Here is a 21,787-nt window from a genome sequence, read left to right as displayed (position 1 = left end):
ACTTTAACTTTTTGTTAAGCACAATTGTAAGGAAATGCCTCTTTTTGCATGTTGACCCCCACCTTTTTGAACTGATGCTGCTGGTTTTTCGACTCTTGAGAGTGCACTGAAGCCTGCTAACCAGTCCTCCGTGCCAGTGTTCTGACCCTATACAAATTTACATATCGAATTGGATACCCCCAATTGGTAAGGTCTGACTTACATATAACTACCCTGTTTGTGACAAAGTACAAAATTCCTCTCAGCCACTGTAGACTGGAAAGGCAGTGTTAAACACTGCCAGTTCGACTTTGCCATTAACACTAATGGCAAAGCCAGCCCCATCCCTTAACAATATATGTAAGTTTCCCCTAAGCAAGGCATATAGGCCCTTCATAGCAGGGAGCTGTATTTTGTTAAGTAAGGCATATATTTTTCATATGTCTTCACAGCAACCCCTCCAAATTGTCGTTTTGCTGTGGATAAAGTTAGTGGCCCATTGGCTAGTTCAGGGTTCCCGGTTGGCATCTCAACCCGGGTAACTCCTAAATGGGACTACCTAACAAGTAGCAAATTAATCGTGACATTAAATGTGACTTAATGGTCAAGTTGACATTCATGCCACTTTTAAAGTTAGGCAAATTTGAGTTAGTTGCCACTTTGTGCTCCAGCGGCCTCATAAATGCCCAGGCACTACAGACCGCATTCTGACTGTCTGGGTAAACGTGTGAACGACTCTTCAGCCCAGGATCAAAGGCAGTAGCTGCGGAGAGAGGTGTCACCTCCTTCCACAGGATGGCCACTCGAGGATTAGCCAAAACGTGAGCTTCAAAAGTGAAGCTGCCTTTGGGAGGGAAGTAGCACTAATACCCCTGATCAGTATGCCTTTTGTTCCTGCAGACAAAGTAGAGACTGGGCCAAGGAAGAAAAGCTCGCCCCCAAACCTGTTCTACCGTGGACATGTAGCCCTCTTGTAGCCGCACCCTTAAGATGGGTTACCACCACGCTCCTTAAGACTGAAGAAGGGTCATGCCATCTTGAAAGGGGCAAGAATGAGGCCCTCTGGAATAGCCAGATGTCACATATCGCAGGTATTTCGTCACTAGGTAGGAGGGGACCCAGGAGCCCACGAGCTAGTGACTGCGGGATCCCCTTAGGGCACTTTCCTGGGATAAAAATGGCACCCTGGCACTGTAACCTTTAGATCACACTGGAATCGAAGAGAGGACCAAATAAGAACTGCCCTGCTGCCCTTAACCTGCACAAAGAGAAGTTGATCCGCTGAGAGGACTGCACCTGCTGTACTTTTGGGCTAGTGAGATTGGGACTGCTCCTACGGCCCCTGACCTGAAAAAAAATTGGGTTCCCGCCTTCACCCACAGCAGTGACTCCATGGATCAGTAAGCTTATCCCCTAGACCCAGCTTGTTAGAATCGGGGGTCTCTGGTTGGCACAGTTAAATACTTGTGACAAGCAGTGACCCTCTCCTCCAGTCAGGGCAAGGGACTTACTCCTTGAAATAACCCCTGCTCACCCTCTAGGTTGCGTGGCGCGAGCAGACAAGGCTAATCTCAGAGCGTTATGGGTTAAGCATTTGTAAATACACACAGCAACTCAGTGACAACACCACACATGGACACCACACCAGGGTTGTATAAAAATAAGTATTCTTTATATAAAAAGGCTTGGTACAAGACCCAAATAACGTTTCTTAACAGGAGGCCACCATACTATTTTAGGAAGGCGCGTTTATAATTAACGATATGCGTATCTTTGTGTCTCGTGTGCTTCGTGCTGACTGTGCGGTTCGTTTCGGGGAAGATCGTATCCTAAAAGAGTTAGTTAAATGTTGCGGACACGCGGGTCCGATGCGCACATAGTCAAGGGCGACTCTCACAGTACCTTTTGTAGTTCGTATGGGGTCGACGCGGATGATGCTGCAGGTGAAGGGGCTCCAGGAGCGTGCGTTGGCTCTCCTTCGGTGCGACCCGGCTTGGTTAGATACCTCGGTTCGGGGCGTCTGGGCGGGGCTGCAGGGCGGGGCGGACGGTCCGGGGTTTTAGCGGCTTCACTGTGCGGCATGGGATGCACGTCTTGCCTTGGAGCGGGGATGCCAATCCAAACCCAGCGGCGCAGTGCTGGGCAGCCGGTACGCTTCGGCGTACGGGGCAGACTCCCTGCGGGGCGCTCCGGTCCTTAATTGCCAGCGGCAGGGGCGGCGAGGCGAGCAGTGCAGGTCACGGGGGAATGGTGCAGCGGGGTGTGGGCGGCCACGGACACGGCTGCAGAGCGAACAGGGTTTCGGGTCGCACTTCGATCGCGGCTCCAGCGGCGGGACAAGTTTCAAGGCAATGTCCAGCGGCTCTTGAGGCAGGAGGAGTCCAATATTCCTGGACTCCGTTCAGGGGGCAAGCTCACCCACAAGCCCTTGGAGATTTAGGTCGAAGCACAAGTTCTACAAAGTCTTTTTCAGTCTTTTCCTCTCCTTTCTCAGCAAGGCACCCACTGCAGGCCAGTCCCCCAGGTCAGGGACAGTACTCCTCCGTCAGCTTTCCCAGGTCCTTCTAGTCGGGCAGAGGTTCTTCGTGGTTCAAGCAGGATCTGATTTCTTAGGAGCAGGGCTCCTATCTTTATACTGCATTTCTTTTGTTCTTTGAGGCCAGGGGGCCTTTGCCCTGTTCAGTCCAGTTCTTGAGCACTTTGTTGTGGTGACTCTGGGTTGTCTTTTTCAGTGTGCAGGACAGAGACATCAGACGCTCCACAGGAGGTGGAGCCATCATTGTGGTGGCAGAGCACAGCCCTATTCAGAGTCCAGGTGTACTCCTCCCACCCATCCTGGTGTAATCTTTCTATTCACCACCTTGCTACCCAGACTGTCTCCTGGAATTCCCCAGCCCTGTCACTCACACAAACCAGACAGCAGATACACATCAGAGCAGAGGCGGCTGAAATGGTTAAGCAAGCAAATACCAACTTTCTAAAAGTGGTATTTGCAAACACAGAACATTAAAATAAACTTTGCTACAAGATGTATTTTATTATTCTGAGTTCAGGCATATCAAACTCGAGTTTCTACCATGTTCCCCGAGTCTGCTAGGATTATAGAGTGTAATAATTCCAGCAGCCCATTCTGGCCTATGAGAACAGGTAGCCTTACAATAGTGAAAAACGAAAATGGCTGTAATTCACTATTAGGACATGCCACACACATCGGGGCTTGTCCTACCTTACACTCACAATGCACCCTGCCCTTGGGCCTGCCATAGGGGTGACTAATATGGAGTTAAGGGAAGGTTTAGGGACTGGTAAGGGGGTGCCCTTGCCCAGTCAGCATGACAGTACCAGACTGCACGCAGGTTCTGCAATGGCAGACCTTCGACACATTTTACAAGGCTGCGTCTGTGGGTGGCACAACTAGTGCTGCAGGCCCACTAGCAGTATTTGGATTTACAAGCCCTGGGCACTCCTGGTGCACTTTACTGGGACCTGAAAGTAAACCAAATGAGCCAATCAGGGAATCCAATCAATGTATACATTTTATCCAGGGGGCACTTGCACTGATTGGCAGTGGTACAGTGCCCTGAGCGGCTAACACCAGCAAAACACATGAGGCAGCAGCAACAAAAAGTGGAAGGGAGACCCACGCCAAGGTGCCATGTCTAACACAGCTCCAGGGACAAAAGAGCTGGAGTTGCCCAAACCAACAAGTGGTAGCTACTGCTGATGTTTTGCCACTACCAGTTGCCAGGGTTGCAAGTCGCAAATCCAAAATAGCCAAAACCTGCACCCAGGTCTGCTTGACCTTGGAGTGCTGTCCAAGACTGGATTTGTTGCACCCAAGGGACATTATCCCCCACTAAATGATTTGGCTCCAACCGTGGTGTAGACTGGCTTGTAGCCCAGCATCAGCTGGCCTGCTACTGCAACGTGGAGGACTTCTTGAGACCCCGATCTCTGTGCCCAAGTCCCGTCCGTCCCCATACCCGCCGGTCCCTTGGACTGACGAGAATCCGACGGAGATCAGTGCCTTCCTCTCGGCCATGAGAGGCCTGGCTCCGCCGTCGACGCCTGCCGGAGTGCCTTCGGGCCCCGCGGGCTCGACTGGGAGGCCTAGCGAACTGGCGGCTCCGGCCCTGGTGCCGTCGTCGACTCCGGTCCCGACGCCGCAGGCCCTCGCGGGATCCAGGCCTTGATCCCAGTCGGCGCCGGTCGACCTCACGACCCCTCCGCCAGCGCCGACGCCGGTGCCACCCCCGGCGCTGCCTTTGGACGCCGCCGTTCCCCAGTTCAGTCCCGGTCCAGGCCCGGCGTCGGAGCGGCGCCGTCCGGCACCACACCCGACGCCGATGGGTGGCAGTTTCATTTTCCGGCCGGCTCAGATCATTCCACCTGTCTACTAGGAATCGGATAACTGCGACGACTGGGAGAGGTCTGAGGACCATTTGGCCTGGCAGGGCCAGTTATCTCAGGACTGGGCAGACGAGCTGGGGGATGCCAGTGGTCTTGACACCTCCCTTGACACTGGCTTCATCTCTCCTCCGACCGTGGCTTCGGAGGAAGGTGCTGCATTTTCTGTGGTGCTGCGCAAGGCGGCCGAAGCCCTTGGGCTGGAGCTACCTCCTGTGGCCGTGAGGACTAACCTCCTCACTGAAGTGCTCCAACCGTCAGCAAGCTCCTCGGAGCCTCTGCTGCAGTTTAATGAAGCACTGGTTGACGTTCTGAAGGGCACCTGGTCCAAGTCCTCCACAGTACCTCCTGTGGACCGTAACATGGCCCGGCGCCACTGCCCTTCACCGGGCGACCCCAATTTTCTGTCCATGCACCCCACGCCCGAGAGCCTGGTTATCCAGGCCTCTACTTCCCAGACCTCCTTCCCGTCCGCTCCCCCGGATCGGGAATCCAAGAGACTAGAACAGTTTGGTAAGAAGCTGTTCTCCTCCCTTAGTTTGGGATTGCGGTCTATTAACACCGCTTGTCTTTTGGACCGTTACTCCCACTCCCTGTGGGATACTGTGGAGCACGTGCTGCCCCAGTGCCCGGAGGAGGCCCGGACACGGCTCGCCCAGGCTCTTGCCGAGGGGTGGGATGCAGCGCGGCATGCAATCCGATGTGGACTGGACACGACGGACTCGCTGGGTAGGGCAATGTCGACCACGGTGGCGCTTCGTCGCCACGCCTGGCTGCGGTCCACGAGTTTTTCTGGGGATGTCCAGAGCACCCTCATGGACATGACCTTCGATGGCAGTTGCCTTTTTGGCGACAAAGCGGATAGTGCGCTGGAGCGCTTTAAGGACTCCAGGGCTATGGCCAAGTCCTTGGGCCTCTCGGCCCGTAAACTTCCGCTTTTCGCCCCTTTCGTGGCCAAGGAAGGGGCGCCCCCTCACGCCTGCCTAGCCACAGGCCGCAGAACCAACCTCCACGCGGTCGCGGATGTGGATTCCGCCGAGGCGGTACAGGGGGACAACGTGCCGGTCCGTCCACATCTACCCCAGCAGCATCCGCCTTAAAGCCCTCCTAGTCCGTGCTTTCAGGCCCATTCTACACCAGTGGGAGGCAGAGTTCGCCATCACCTGCTCCACTGGCGTTCCATCACGTCGGCCTCACCAGTGCCCCTCGGGTGTTCATGAAAGTGAGGCGGTGGTCGCAGCTCATCTGCGCAGATTTGGGGTTCCAGACTTCCCCTATCTCGACGACTGGTTGTTGAAGGCGGGCTCGCCCGAGGCAGTCGTCTCCCACCTCCAGACTACGGCCAACCTCTTGCATTTGTTGGGGTTCTCCATCAATGTGCCGAAGTCGCATCTGAGTCCCTCCCAGAAGCTCCTCTTCATCGGAGCGGTTCTGGACTCGGCGCAGTTCCGGGCCTATCCTCCGGAACAGCGGGTCCGGGATATTCAGGTTCTGATTCCCATCTTTCGGCCTCTATCCTGGGTTTCAGTCAGGTTGGTGCTGCGGCTTCTGAGTCTGATGGCCTCCTGCATCCTGTTGGTGCATCACGCCAGATGGCGAATGCGGGGTCTGCAGTGGGACCTGAAGTTTCAGTGGGCCCAGCATCGGGCCAACCTGTCCGACCATGTCTTGATCTCGGAGGACACTGCATGACAGTTGCAGTGGTGGCTCACGGACCGCGATTGGGTCAGTGGATGATCCCTCTCCCGACCCCAACTGGGGCACGTAGTAGTGACGGATGCGTCCCTCCTGGGATGGGGGTGCACATGGGAGAGGCGGAGATCAGGGGACTCTGGACTCCGGCGGAGTCTCGGCTCCATATCAACCTTTTGGAGCTGAGAGTGATCCGACTTGCACCGAAGGCATTCCTTCCCTCTGTCCGAGGAAGTGTAGTGCAGGTGTTCACGGACAAAACCACCGCCATGTGGTATTGAAACAAGCGGGGTGGGGTTGTGGACCCTTTGTCAGGAGGCTCTGCGCCTCTGGACATGGCTGGAACATCAGGGCATCTCCCTGGTGGTTCAACATCTGGCCGGCTCTCTGAACGCCAGAGCAGACGAACTCAGCCGCCGGTGCATGATGGATCACGAATGGCGTCTACACTCGGACGTGGCGCAAGGCCACTTTCGGCAGTGGGGAGAGCCTTGGTTAGATCTATTCGCCACCGAAGAGAACGCGCAATATCAGCAGTTCTGCGCGTTGGAGTTTCCAAGGCGGCACTCGCTCGGAGACGCTTTTCGTCACGAGTGGAGTTGCGGTCTGTTGTACGCCTTTCCGCCTATACCACTTCTGCCCAGAGTGCTGAAGAAGATCAGGCGCGACCGGGCCCAAGTCATCTTGGTGGCTCCGGATTGGGCACGAAGGTACTGGTATCCCGACCTACTCAGTCTGTCGATCGATCCCCCGATACGACTGCCTCTTCAGGAGGACCTTCTGTCGCAGCAGAAGGGGACGGTCCTCCACCCGAACCTGTCCAGTCTTCACCTCCATGCGTGGAGATTTAGCGGCGACAGTTGATGCCATTTGGCTTGCCTCCTGAAGTCTGTGATGTGATTCTGGCAGCCAGGCGTCCCTCCACAAAATCGGTATACGCCTGCAGGTGGAACAAATTTGTGGCATGGTGCACAGCAAAGGCTGTGGATCCCCTTTCAGCCCCTCTTTCTGAGGTACTCCTCTTTCTTCTTTCCATGGCCCAGAAGGGCTCTGCTCTGGGCACTCTTAGAGGTTATCTTTCAGCTATCTCTGCTTTCTTACGGCTTCCTGATCAGCCTACTCTTTTCAAATCACCTGTTGTTTCTCGCTTCTTCAAGGGCATTACTCCTGTCCCTTTCGTAATGCCTCAGTGGGATTTGAATCTGGTACTGACGTATCTGATGTGCGCTCCCTTTGAGCCACTTCATAATTGTCGCCTTCGTCTGTTGACGCTTAAAACTGCATTCCTGGTTGCCATCACCTCTGCTAGGAGGGTGAGTGAGCTCCAGGTTCTCTCTTCTAAGCCTCCTTTTCTTTCTGTCCATCCGGACAAAGTTGTTCTCAGGACTCGTCCTTCCTTTCTCCCTAAGGTGGTAACTGCCTTTCACATCGGGCAGTCTGTTACGTTGCCTCCTTCTTTCCGCATCCTTCGAAAGAGGAAGAGAGGCTCCACCGTCCGGACCCAAAACGGGCGTTGTCCTTTTATTTGGACCGCACCAAGCAGTTCCGGGTGGATGACTAACTCTTTGTTGGCTACGTGGGTGCTAAGAAGGGGCGGGCGGTGCACAAGCGAACCATCTCTCGGTGGGTCGTTTTGTGTATCAAAGCTTGTTACTCCTTAGCTAAAAAGGAACCTCCTGTAGGGCTGAGGGCCCATTCCACTTGGGCCACAGCGGCAACAACTGCCCTGGGCCGGGGAGTCCCCTTGCAGAACATCTGTCAGGCAGCAACGTGGGCCTCGCTGCACACGTTTGCCAAACATTATTGCCTGGGCAGCCAAGTCCGGAGAGACGGCTTCTTTGGCCGTTCAGTTCTCCGGGACTTTCTGGTGTGATCTTGGTTCGCAGACCCACCACCGGGGTTGGCATTGCTGGGGTATCTATTCTAAGGTGAGGAATCTAACTAACGTGTTTCTTTCAGATGAACAAGTTACTTACCTTCGGTAACGATATATCTGTAAGAAACATTAGTTAGTTAGATTTCTCACCGATCCACCCATCCTCCCCGTTCTGCGAACCGATATCTAGGGTTGAGGTTATCCCTTTCAGGGCCAATGAAAAAAAAAGGGTGACCCCTAGAGAACTAATGTCGTTAGAGAATCAGGGGAAAATCAAACTAAACACAGAAAACGTACTCTACCGTATATATTTTTGCATGTACACTGTATCATATATGAAAAAACAAAGGCAACAATTCTGATCGAAATCTGAGAACAAGGATCTAAAATCCACGCCAAGCCAAATCATAGAAGATATTAGAAGAGAACTTTTCAAAATAATTTAAGCATTTTAGAATGGAGCGGTCACTCCATACAACATGACTCCAGTATGATGACACAGGGATATGCAGAGCGAGGAACACCAACTAGAGAGAATCTAATTTGAATCAGATCACGATATGAAAACGCGAACGCTCAAAGGATAAAGAAGGCACCAACGACGATCGACCGGCATCCTAGTAAGAAGGTCACAAAAAAGGGGCCTTGAATTTTTTGGCACCAGTGTCGGTCTCTTGCATGGCTCTGCGTTCCTGGTCGCGGAAAGCTATGTACAAGAACTGACGTCAGCGCGCGAGGGTGGCATCTAAGTACCCCGATGTCATCCCGGCGCACGACGCCGACGACGTACGCGGAGCCGCAGATGACGCCTAGCGACGTGCAAGGGTATTGCTGACGAAAAATCCTTCCGGATCCAGCCTGACGCCTGGGGATATTCTAAGGTGAGGAATCTAACTAACTTTCTTACAGATATATCGTTACTAAAGGTAAGTAACTTGTTCGTCACTGCAAAACACTGAGTTCTTAAGATACTGAAGGAAAATTAGGGAAGATCTACGTAGTCTAAAATTATAGGCTTTAACGATTGGATAAAAAGGTATAACCTGGTATATTTGACTTGAAATTTACAAAAAAAGGTCAAAAGTGTTAAGGTTTGATGGAAAACATCACAACAAAGGCAAATAGGGAACAGTCCCCCACACCAAACTGTCCCAGTGGAAAGTATAGCAGTCTACGTATAGAACCTGTTCTGAACCTCAACAGTAGAGACCTCTGCCACTGACTAGTGGTGTACAATAACTAAGGTACAATAACAAAACAATAGTCTGTAGGAGAATATTCTGCTCGTTTGTAGGCTTATCAGTTTCCCTTATATCTCTTTTAAAATGCCTGCCAAAGAAAAAGGTTTGCTTCAGTCAGGATTTGTCGGACTTGTTGGAGTTAGTAAAAAGGGATGGCCTACCCAATTGAGCAAAACAGGATTTGATGTAAGAAAACAATTGAATGTATAACCCCAGATCACTGCTAAGGCTATCCTTAATCATCAGCTGCGTAAAGAATAACAAAGGTATGTTCTATATAGTCAGCCAGAGCATCAAGGGTGAACGTTTTATGAAAAGTCTTCAATATAGGTGATCTCAAGTTCTTCATTACATACAAAATGAGGGCAGCATGGGGGTTGGGATAAAAGTCTGCAACAAAAACTGTTTTCTTCAATTTGAACAGCATCTATGTTGGCATAAACTCAAATATTATGTGCTGTAGGTGGCAACAGAGACATATTGTGTATGTTATCAGTTTCAAGAAAGATGCTATCGGCTTACCACCCAACATAGGAATCAAATTGAAAAGATCACCAATTGATTGAGTACATTTATTTAAGAAGCCTGGTATATAAATTGGAATGTCAGAGGCCTGATGAGTCAAAGGGAACTCCAGATCTGTAAAACTGGTCACTTGAGGTAGCCTATTGGAATTAATATATACTGTCTCTTTGGGTCACATGCCATGATATTGGAACATGTCTAATTGTTAGCCATTTCTAAGTGTCTCATGAAGTCTGCGAAACCCTGCAATAAGTGCGACAGGCTTTTAGGTGTACACACCAACAACACTGCATCCTTGGCATAAAGTAGTGTTGGAATCTGTAGGTTGCCGATCTGTGTTACATCCTGTCCGCAAGTGATCAGGTGGTGTCTCAGATCATTAATATAAAGCATAAATAAACTCAGCGCTCAAATACATCCCTGACAAACCCTTCTTTTGAGGACGAAATGATATGTACATTCACCATTCGCTCCAAATCTAACCTTAGCAATTGGGTTCAGATGAAAAGAAGACAAAACAATTGACCATACCTTTATTAATTAATATGGACCATAACTTGGACCTGTTAACGTGATCAAAAGCACTAGACGGGTCCATCAAGGCCAGGTACAGTAGTAGGCAGTGCCTGGTGACAACATATTTGCTGATTAGAAGTTGTGAGATTTAGACACAGCTCCACAATGCCAAGGTGCTTACTGCCACCGTACTGACAGATACTTAAGATGACAAAAATTGGAATTAGCACACATCAATTATAAATCTCATTAAAGTTCATTAGAACGCCAAATATCTATGATGATTGGTAGAAAAAGCAGGTCCAGATTTTTCTTATAGTTGTAAAGCTTTTTCTTTATTGATAAATATATTCAATTGTTAAAATCCAATATTCACAGAATTCATTTAGCCAACGCGTTGTGTCTCAGGAGAGACTTCTTCAGGGCTAAAAGAAAACATATATACACACCATTTAAAATCTGTACATATATACAAAAAGACTTAACATCATTTACTATCTCAAATACAACCGAAAAATTGCCGAGTTATCTAGTCTGGATATTATAAAACTTTTTGGATAGCATGAGCATAACAAATTAATAAAACAACAGATCATTTGTATTCAAGCCTTGTATGGCTATATAACTCATCTGAGAGGAAGGTGGAAATATTCATTGTATACCATTGTGTTCACAGTTCCTTAAAGAAACGTTTCATACATTTATGAGTTCAATTTGCTTTCTTGTGCTTATTACACTATGAAATCCATTATAATATATAGATCCTATGTTCGTGACATACCTCAGAATTACATATACGTTGTTTGTTCGTATTCCATTAGCAAAGATAACTTTAGGACACAAATAAATATAATGTCAGGATAGTCATCTGCAGAAAGAAACCAGTTGTGAAACATATCACGTAACTTAGCTTTTAGAGTGATTATAAAAATTTGATTTGTTTTGCTATTAGTCCTCGGTCTATACAGATTAATTAATGTACAAATAGGAACCCCACAAAAATTTCATTTTTTCAATGTTGATGTACAAATTGAATGAATGATAAACGAGTCAAGTAAACTCACACACCACAGAAACATAATGGGCAAAATCACCAATTTGTTGCAAAACATTTTGCGGCAACCCCATCATATCTTAACCATTGACTCATTGTGTCTCATTATTTGTGAGACACTTCATTACCATTGCCTAAGAGTTAGGACTCTTTACGTTATCTCATCTGAAAAACACAAGGTTTCATGTTGGAGCAAAAATATATATGAGCTTATCGTGCCATCAGCGTTAATCATGGCAACCACACTTTATTATCAAAACAATCATAATAAAGAAAAAGAAAACTGACCGGAAAATCAAATTGGCCAATAAAACATATTTAAGTATTATTGCCATAGTCATTAACTTAGTCAAGACGTGCTGTATAAGATATTTGAAACTACACTTTCTGTAGTAGGGGATCTCTGTGTATAGTCATAATCTAGTGAATAGTCCCGCCCATGTGCGTGGACCCCGGAGCAATAAAAAATAATCTCTAAAAGGTGACAAATCATGCAGACCTGCATACACCTTTAAGAGAGAATTTAATTTAAAGACAGATAATGCAGCCTATACCCACAGGCTACACTGTCCAGTACTTCAACTAGAATTCCACCAACATCCACAAACAGCACTGCCTGTCTAGTTTTTCTCCACATAGGAAAAAACCCTGCCTCTACCAGCAAAAGCCTCTGGAATGATAGAGAGGAAGGAGTGGACAGACAAGCCCCATAGGCTGCCATTATGTGGCTTGGAACAGGATACTGTGCCTTTAAGAAAACTTTCCAGTTTTCCAGAACTTTCCCCAGTATCCCAGAATGCCCAGCAGGTCCCATTTACTTTCAGTTCTTTTTTCCGGCTCCTGCTAGCAGGACCCTGGAGCATTGAGCTCTCCCCTTTTCAAGGGTTTAATTGAGATTTTGGCAATTTTTGTCACTTTTTCTTGTGTTTAGTAGCTGGTACTGTCAACATGCCTGGCTTGTTCGTCAAGTGCCCGGAATGTGGTCGAAAGAAGGCTAAAACTGATCCACACGAGGTGTGCATTGGTTGCCTTCCCCAGTCCCACGTGCCTGAAAGCTGTACCATCTGCCACTCGTTCTCAGCCAGGACCCTGAGGGACAGAATGAAAATCAGGCTTCAAGTTCTGGAGGAACGAAGACTGAAGGCACCAGGTGGGTCTGGAGGGGCTGATTTGGCCCATACTGAGGCCTCTGGGGGGCTCCCCAGGGGCAGGAAGACCAGTAAGCGCTCCCACTCCCCGTCGACGTCGAGGGCGTCGACGGCGACGTCGAGGAGGATGACCACCGTCTGTTCGCCGTCCCCCCAGGGCTCTGGGGAGAAGCGGCGTCGACGATCGCCGTCGAGGGACCTGCATAGGCCGCCGTCGACTACATCGGCGTCGTCGGTGACGACGCCGTCGTCGGCTCCGTCCAGCGGTCGTCGTCGAGATGGGGCCCGGCGTCAGCATTCGCCGTCGAGGGATCGCAGCTCGCCGTCGATGAAGAGGAGAAGGAGATCGACGTCGAGACGCTTGAGGTCGCCGTCGAGGCGAAGGTCGCCGTCGAGGCGAAGGTCGCCGTCGAGGCACAGGTCGCCGTCGAGGCGAAGATCGACGCCGAGGAGAAGATCGGCGTCGAGGCACAGGTCGCCGTCGAGGCACAGGTCGCCGTCGAGGCACAGGTCGCCGTCGAGGCACAGGTCGCCGTCGAGGCACAGGTCGCCGTCGGGGCACAGGTCGCCGTCGAGGCACAGGTCGCCGTCGAGGCACAGGTCGCCGTCGAGGCGCAGGTCGCCGTCGAGGCGACGATCGACGTCGAGGAGAAGATCGACGTCGAGGAGAAGATCGACGTCGAGGAAGAGAGAGTCACCGGGATCGGTGTACTCGGTGGTGTATACGCCTCCTCGGATGCCTCCGTCGCCGCCTCCTCTCCCGCCTCCGCCGCCTCCGCCTCCACCACCTCCACCACCACCTCCACCACCACCTCCACAAACTCCTCCACCACCGCCACCTCCACCACCGCCACCTCGGCCGCGGACGCTGCCTCCGCCGCCCCAGCCTCTGTCGCTGCCACGCACCCCTGCGGGACCGCCGCCGGTTCCCCCGCAGTCGGTTTCCCTTCCACGGTACCCGACTCCGCCGCAGGGGACCCCGAAGCCACGACGCCCACGGTCGCCTGGACCAGCGAGACCGGCGGACAGGCCGAAGCCGAAGAGGTCGCGCTCCCGCTCGCACAGGAGGAGAAGATCACGGAGCCGTGGACGGTCCTCGTCGGACTCAAGACGACGCCGTAGGAGGTATAGGTCCAGGTCGCGCACGCGCTCCTCGGACAGAGACCTTTCCCCGACGCTGTCGGACTCCCCGGGGACGAGGGTGTCTCCGGTGGACGACTTGGTCTCGTTCCAAGAGGTGCTGTTGCGAGGGGCTGCAAAGTTGGGTATCACGGTGACGGTTCCAACACCCACGACGTCCGTGATATTCGAGACGCTTCATAAAAAACACCTGTCTCGCCCCCTACTGCCTCTTGTACCAGGACTGGTGGAACCCGCCTTGGAGCTGTTCCTCACTCCCGCGACGACGAAGGCCGCTCCTTCCAGGCTCATGAAAAAGTACAGGGCCCCGGAGTCGGATCCGTCATTTTTGAGAGTGGACCCGAAGCCGGATTTGGTGATCGTGACGGCGGCAAGAAAACAACATGCGACCGCCCCGTCCTCCACGGTTCCACCCGACAAAGAAAGCCGCTGGCTGGATTCTGCGGGCAGGAAGGTGTGTGGTACCGCCGCCACCACCATGAAGGCGGCGAGTGCAGGGGCTTTGTTGGGCCGTTACGACCGGGCCCTGTGGGAGTCCCTGCAGCAATATGCAGACCTCCTGCCTCGGGACAAGAAGGAGGACTTCTTGGAGACGGTGCGCGAAGGCATGCTGGTGTCGAACCAAACGATCAGCGCAGCGGCGGACGTATCTTTATTGGCCGCCCACGCCTACTGTCATGGCGTCCACCAGCGGCGCCATTCGTGGTTGCGCCTGACGTCCCTCAAGCCAGAGGCGCAGCAAAGAGTGGCCAACCTGCCCTTCTCGGGGGAAACCCTGTTCGGGAAGCATGCGGACGATGAGATGGCCCGCATGAAGGCTGAGGCGGAAACCCTGACGGCCGTCGGGTTGGAGAAGGCCGAGAAAAAGAAGCGCCCGTTCCAAAGGAGGTTCGGGTCGTCGGGCAGAGGGCGTGGGCAGGGCTCGGGACAGCAGCAGCCACAACAGCAGCAGTTCCGCAAGCCCTTCCAGAAGCGCCAGAGGGGTAGAGGAGGCCAGCAGGCTACTACCACAACCAAGGGCCCGGCCGGGTCTCGGCCCTGAGCGGTTACTTCCCCCTCAACCGTTACCCACTCCAGTGGGGGGAAGCATTCAATTTTTTCCGGCAGAGTGGAGAAAAATTACTCAGTACAAGTGGGTGCTGAATATTGTTTGCAATGGATACAGTCTTCGGTTTATCAGCCCGCCTCCAGCGATTCCGCCGGTCAGCTCTCGATTCCAGCTGAGAGAGCTCCAGGCGGAGGCAGACATCTTGTTGAGAAAAAAGGCGGTAGAAGAGGTACCTCTGTCTCAAAGGGGAAGAGGTCTGTACTCTCGGTTCTTCCTCGTTCGCAAGAAGGACAAGAACGAGTTCAGGCCCATTCTGGATTTGCGGCAGGCAAACAAATGGATTCGCAGAGAGAAGTTCCGCATGCTTTCGTTGCACCAGATTTACCCTCAGCTGCAACGGGGAGACTGGCTCTGTGCCATAGATCTACAGGATGCGTACTTCCATGTGCCCATAGCGAGGAAGCACAGGAAGTTCCTGCGATTCCAAGTCGGCGCCAATCACTATCAATACACAGTACTGCCATTCGGGCTAAAATCTGCGCCCAGGACCTTTTCGAAGTGCATGGCGGTGGTGGCGGCACACCTGCGGAGGAACAAGGTGTTTGTCTACCCGTATCTGGACGATTGGCTGATCAAGGCATCATCCTTCGCGGAAGCGCAAGAACACTTCCGATGGACGTGCGAGCTCTTGCACAAGCTGGGGTTACACGTCAACATGTCCAAGTCGGTCACGACTCCGGTCCAGTGCATACAGTACCTAGGGGCCTCCATCGATACGCGGTCAGCAAGCGTGTCTCCTTCGGAGGAGAGACGGTTATCACTCCTTCGGAAGGCTCAGGACCTCAGGACTGCTCCATCGACGACAGTGAGGAAGGTGTCTTCTCTACTGGGATCGATGGCCTCCTGTATCTTCCTCACGCCTCACGCTCGGTTACACATGAGACCACTGCAGGAGTGTTTGGAGGATCAGTGGGATCAGAGGACAGGCTCTTGGGACGACAAGATACGTCTGTCGCTGCATGCTCTTCAGTCTCTGAAGTGGTGTTGTTCGGCGGAAAACCTCCTCAAGGGGGTTCCCTTCCACAAGGACATTCCCACGACGAGTGTCGTGACGGATGCGTCTCTCCAGGGCTGGGGAGCGCATTCCGGGGACTTGCAGATTCAGGGAAAGTGGTCTGCTTTGGAATCGACGTACCACATCAATTTCCTGGAACTCAGATCTGTCTTCCTGGCACTGAAGGCCTTCCTTCCGTCCTTCCAGACCAACTCGCTGCTGATACAGACGGACAATACAACCACAATGTATTATCTCAACAAGCAGGGGGGGTCGAGATCGCGCACTCTGTCGCAGGAGGCGCAGGCGATCTGGCGCTGGCTGCTGGCCAGAGGACTGACGATTACGGTCACGCATCTGCCAGGAGTGCAGAATGCTCAGGTGGACGCCTTGAGCAGGCTGATTCAGGAAAACCACGAATGGGTCATAAACGACGAAGTACTAGGAGAAGTCTTCGCAAGGTGGGGGACTCCAGACATAGATCTGTTCGCCACCGCCGAAAACAGCAAATGCCGAGACTTCGCATCCAGGTACTACCAGCGGGGGACGCTGGGGAATGCGCTATGGATCGATTGGTCGAACAGCTTTCTGTACGCTTTTCCACCCATACCCCTGATTCCGGCGGTGCTCATCAAGTTGTCCCAGTCCAGGGCGCGGATGATCCTGATCGCCCCGGAGTGGCCCAGGCAGTGGTGGTTCACGGACCTTCTTCACCGGTCTCTCCTTCCTCACATGCGGTTGCCGTGCAGGCCGGACCTTCTCACGAAGTTCGGGGGGCGGATGGTGCACCCCAACCTCTCGTCTTTGAGTTTGGCGGCATGGCTCCTGAAATAGTGCAATATGGCCATCTGAATCTACCAGACGATTGTATGGACATACTGAAGGAGTCTAAGCGACCTTCCACTAGGACATCCTATGCTTACAAGTGGAAGAGGTTCTGTATCTGGTGTAAGTCCAAGAACTTTGATCCGACAACATGTAAGGAAGATGTCATCCTTCCATACCTTTTACATCTGGCGCAGTCTGGCCTTAATTTCCATTCCATTAAGGTTCATCTGGCTGCTTTGACTGCTTACAGGAAATGCCCTTCACAGACTTCCTTCTTTCAGATCCCTGTGGTCAAGGATTTTTTGGAAGGCTTGAAGAAAGTGTTTCCTCCCGTCAGACTTCCCTCGCCTTCCTGGGACTTGAATGTGGTGCTGTCCAGACTGATGAGGGAGCCTTTTGAACCCATTCACAAGGCTTCGTTGCAGCACCTATCCTGGAAGGCGGCGTTCCTAGTGGCCATTACATCGGCCCGCAGGGTGAGTGAACTTCAGGCATTATGTTGTCAAGAACCTTATACTGTATTTCATGCTGCTAAGGTTGTGATGCGTACTCACCCTAAATTTCTTCCTAAGGTTATCTCTGATTTTCATGTCAACCAGACCATAACTTTACCTACGTTCTTTCAGAATCCCTCTTCGCCAGCGGAAAGGTCTCTCCATTCCCTGGATGTTCGGAGGGTGTTGAAATTTTATCTGGATAAGACCAAGGATATTCGTAGGTCTGACCAATTGTTTGTTAATTATGGCTCAGTCAGGACTGGTCTTGCGACCTCTAAACAGTCCATTTCTCGGTGGATTGTGTCCTGCATACAATTGTGTTATCAAAAGGCTAATAAGACCTTAGGGGGTAAACCTAAGGCTCATTCCACCAGGGGCAAAGCTGCCACGACGGCTTTGCTGCGTAATGTTCCGATTGCGGAAATCTGAAAGGCGGCCACTTGGAAGTCGGTCCATAACTTTGCTGCGCATTTCTGTCTGGACACGGATGCCAGGGCAGATGCTCAGGTTGGGCAGGCTTCGCTGCGAAATTTGTTCGCACAGTAGTGGTAGTGTCTTGTGTGTTCTCCACCGCTTTTGTTGTGTGGGGATGGGCTTGCCATTCTATTCACTAGATTATGACTATACACAGAGATACCCCTACTACAGAACTGGAGTTACAGAAAAGAAACTACTCCTTATTATTGAACCAATCGTAAAGCCTGCGGGACATTGACAAGCAGAAAAAAGAGAAACAAATAGGTACTCGACAAATAGGTGAAAGCGCCATTGGTAACTAGCAATGTTTGTCTCAAAAGCAAGCCCGCTTGATTATAATGGCCAAAGCACATAAGCGAAGTCCCTGTTTGATCGAGACACGCCTTGTAACAGAGAAGCGAAGAGCAAATTATGACCGCCTATCCAATAAAACTTTAATATAGACTACAAATAAAGTAGTACCTTAGTGCGATGAAAATAATACAGACGATAGCTGCAATATAAAGACCCACAATTCAATTCAGCAATTTTAAAATAAACTAAATTAAAAAGGATAAATTGTTATCAGAGCCTCAATTTAGTCAAAGATACCATTTGTAGGCAGGGTGGCCAGCAACAATTGAAAATAGCACCCCTGCTCAAAGTTTGTAAGCCGAGCACTCGAATAGCGCCCGTTTTTATAGCCATGTAAGTTGTAACACCTGTGCTATTCGAAACTAAAAGCGGACCTGCTCAGCGAAAGTTATCCGCCATATTAACAAAGTATGGTGAAAATAATGAACATGGACTACGGCAGCCATGTTGGTTAAGAGCAGTATACTCACTAGCTTCAAGAGATTGGCATGCCATATTATTACATCCGCGTTGGGATAGCGAATGGTACTCATAGTGGCCAAATTGTCCAGATTGGTGGAGAATGAAAAATGTTTAAAAAACCACGGTGGCCATGTTGATTAAGATCTACGCTGACCTGCTAAACGAGAATTATATGCTATATGAGCACAGTGTGGTAAAGATAACAAATTTAACCTACGGGCGCCATATTGGTTACGTGCAGCGTATTAAAAAACTGACTAATTTAAAGAGATTGGCTGCCATATTGGTTGGCTTACGTTAGAATAGTGAATGGTACTCATGGCGGCCATATTGGTACAGGTTGAAAAATGTTTGAATAACCACGGCGGCCATGTTGGATAAGATCTGCGTACTCAAAGAGAACTAACTCCAAAGAATTAGCTGCCATATTGTCAGGCTTGCCTTAAAGTAGCGAATGGTGAGAATAGCGGCCATATTAACACAGGATGGGAATGTTTAAAAACAATAAATTGTGTATGTACACCTTCAACAATGCCTGTATGAGTTGGAAATCAACAATTATCGATGCTTAAAGAATATTACGTTTGCGCAGCCTTCAAAGTAGTGTATTCACATGTCCAGATACACACATCTCTCTATTGCTTGTGAAAAAACTGATAGCACAACAATAAATATTCGGGCATTAAAAATAAGGGCTTCTTTTCTGGTTGCAAAATTGTCCATAAATTGAATACGGAACGAGTGTTGATACAAGTTCACCATACACCATAGATCTTTTTGCTGTCACAACACACAAACAGTAATAGATTTCATCGGCAAGGTCAATTCAAAGGCAATGAGAGCTAAATTGAGATTTTGTTAATTACAAAAAATAATGAAATTCATTATTATAATTAAGCCCAAATTTAACACTGCGAAGGCGACAGATCCACTTGGCCTCAAGTTGTCTTAATATTAGCTCTCTATTTCCACCTCTTTCATTGACCGTAACATGTTCGATGGGATGAAATTCAATGATCTTATTTTCCGGATGTTCATTGTGAATATGGTTCGCAATTGGATATTGAAGGTCACCATTTTTTATAGCCCTAACATGTTCCTGGATGCGAATTTTTAGGCTGCGGATACTTCTACCAATATATGTCTTGCCACAGGAACATATGATTGTGTGTATAGTGAAGGTCGTGTTACAGTTAATGAAGTGGCCAATGATGTATTCCTTAGAACTGTTATAGGTAAACCTGGTGATCTTATTCTTTTCAAATTTACGCACACAGCAACAACCACATGTATAGAAACCTTTCGGTTTATCTAGCAACCAAGTGTTCATCAGTGTATTGGTTTTGACATAGCTGGGACGTAGTGTGTCTCTTAAAGTAGGCCCCTCCTATAGACCACCTTCGGTTTCTTGGAAATGGCACCCTTTGGGATGAAATCAGACCCAAGCAGGTGCCAATTCTTTCTAAGTACATTGTAAATGTGACTTAAATGGTGACCTTAAATATCCAATTACGAACCATATTCACAATGAACATCCGGAAAATAAGATCATTGAATTTCATGCCATCGATCATGTTACGGTAAATGAAAGAGGTGGAAATAGAGAGCTTTTAGCCCTGAAGAAGTCTCTCCTGAGACGAAACACGCTGGCTAAATGAATTCTGTGAATATTGGATTTTAACAATTGAATATATTCATCAATAAATAAAAACCTTTACGACTAAAAGAAAAATCTGGACCTGCTTTTTCTACCAATCATCATAGATACTTGATGTTCTAATGAACTTTAATGAGATTTATAATTGATGTGTGCTAATTCCATTTCTTTCAATCATTTATAAATATTGACCAGCAAATCTGCCCACATATCATTATTACACTTTAGTAGGTTGATCAAGACTCCATCCGGCCTAGGGGCTTTATTAGAGGGACAATCCTGAAAGGCTGTCATTACTTCATCCAGGTCTATCTGTAGACTGGTACTTAAATCTCCAGCAACTAAATGGTTTGCATTTGGACCTCACTGAAGCCAAGACACAAAACTTTTGAAAAATGAGCAAACCAGTGATGTCATATTGCTGTTGCTATTTCTTAACTGGCTAAACTTAAGAAAGAATAATTTTGAATTTTTCAACGTATTGACTTCCATTATGGCCTCAATGTTCCAGGCCCTGGTTTCATTCTTTCTGTGCTTTAAGGTTGGCCAAGGAGCAAGCCAAAACAAATCATTTGGGGTTTTGGGTGTCAGGGCTTGAGACAGGCTTTGTAAGCAGTTTTCTTACCATTACACAAATCTCAATAAAAGACACAATCACTGCACCACTCTCCCCTTCTGGTGTCAGACCGGTTGCAAAAGCTGCAAAATTATTTTTTATCAATTTTTAGAGAGGTTTGGAGGGCTAGGTAATTTCCATACCAAGCGCATATTGCTATCTTTAGTGCACATGTGGGTACTAGAGCTAGGATAAAGAACAGACTGTCATAAAGGAAGATTAGTGAACAGAGTGAGACGGTTGTGGTCTCTGAAATACGTTAGCAGTTTTGCAGTTTGAGACTGAGCTAGTGAGGGATCTAGACAAATCTAATCAATAATGGTTGAGCATCCACAACCATAAAAGGTAGGAACAACAGGGCTTTGGGTAGAATATAGTTTGTGGATATTTATAAAGTCTCTCTACAAGATAAAATTCACAAGCTGTGTCCCTCTAAGATTAGTGTATGAAAGAGTGTAATGTAAGACTCTATCATTCCTATTGTCTTGATCTAATATATGTACATTTAAAACAACATTGAAGTCCTGCATAAAATGACATTAGTATTATGAAGCTCTCCCTGTGCAACTTGTTAACCTATGTACTGCTTCAAACCGCCTCCTGTAGTTGGCATCAGAGGAGTAAGAAAACTCACCATTGTGAAAATGAATTAAACATAATTTAACATTTTTGCCACATTTAACAACCAATGCCTGTAACACGTTGCTATCTACAGGGACTGGAGTAACCTTAAAATGTAATGATAACTTGAGCCAAATTGATAGCCTTCCTTTTGCTTTCCCTGAGCTGGATGGTGAGCTGCAGTAGAGTAGCAACTGTATCCATTGCGCGAGATCTCAGACACCTCCCAGATCTCCTGCAGCAACATAATACCATAAGTCTCTATGAAAGAAGACCAAACTCTATACTCAACCCTAGCAGTGAATCCTGCAACGTTCCAACTCACCACCCTTGATGAATCAAAACTAGGGGAGGAAAAGCCTCCATTGATGAGGTGGGATGTCTTAGAATTTGGGCCAACTGCTGCGCTGGAGCTATTTTGATTGGTAGGCCGAAGTTGTTAGTCAACATCTGTGGCATCTTGCAGTGGTAGAAACCGGCTCTGCAGTGGAATGACACTATCAGGCATGGAAACCGATGGACAATTAAAGATCAAAGGCACTTTGGGATGAGAAAGATCAGGTTTGTAATAAATCCAAGTAGCAATACCAAGATA

The 21,787-nt window shown here is 49.3% G+C and overlaps 1 protein-coding gene across 2 annotated transcripts in view; it reads left to right on the top strand.

Annotated features, from left to right (window-relative positions):
• Positions 1-21,787, top strand: part of SAAL1 (serum amyloid A like 1) — a 305,196-nt gene that overhangs the window by 130,596 nt on the left and 152,813 nt on the right. The window lies entirely within an intron of this gene.

This window comes from Triturus cristatus, chromosome 3_2 (genome assembly GCF_964204655.1).
Source record: "Triturus cristatus chromosome 3_2, aTriCri1.1, whole genome shotgun sequence".
NCBI classification, from domain to species: domain Eukaryota; kingdom Metazoa; phylum Chordata; class Amphibia; order Caudata; family Salamandridae; genus Triturus; species Triturus cristatus.
This window is presented reverse-complemented; position numbering and strand designations above follow the sequence as displayed.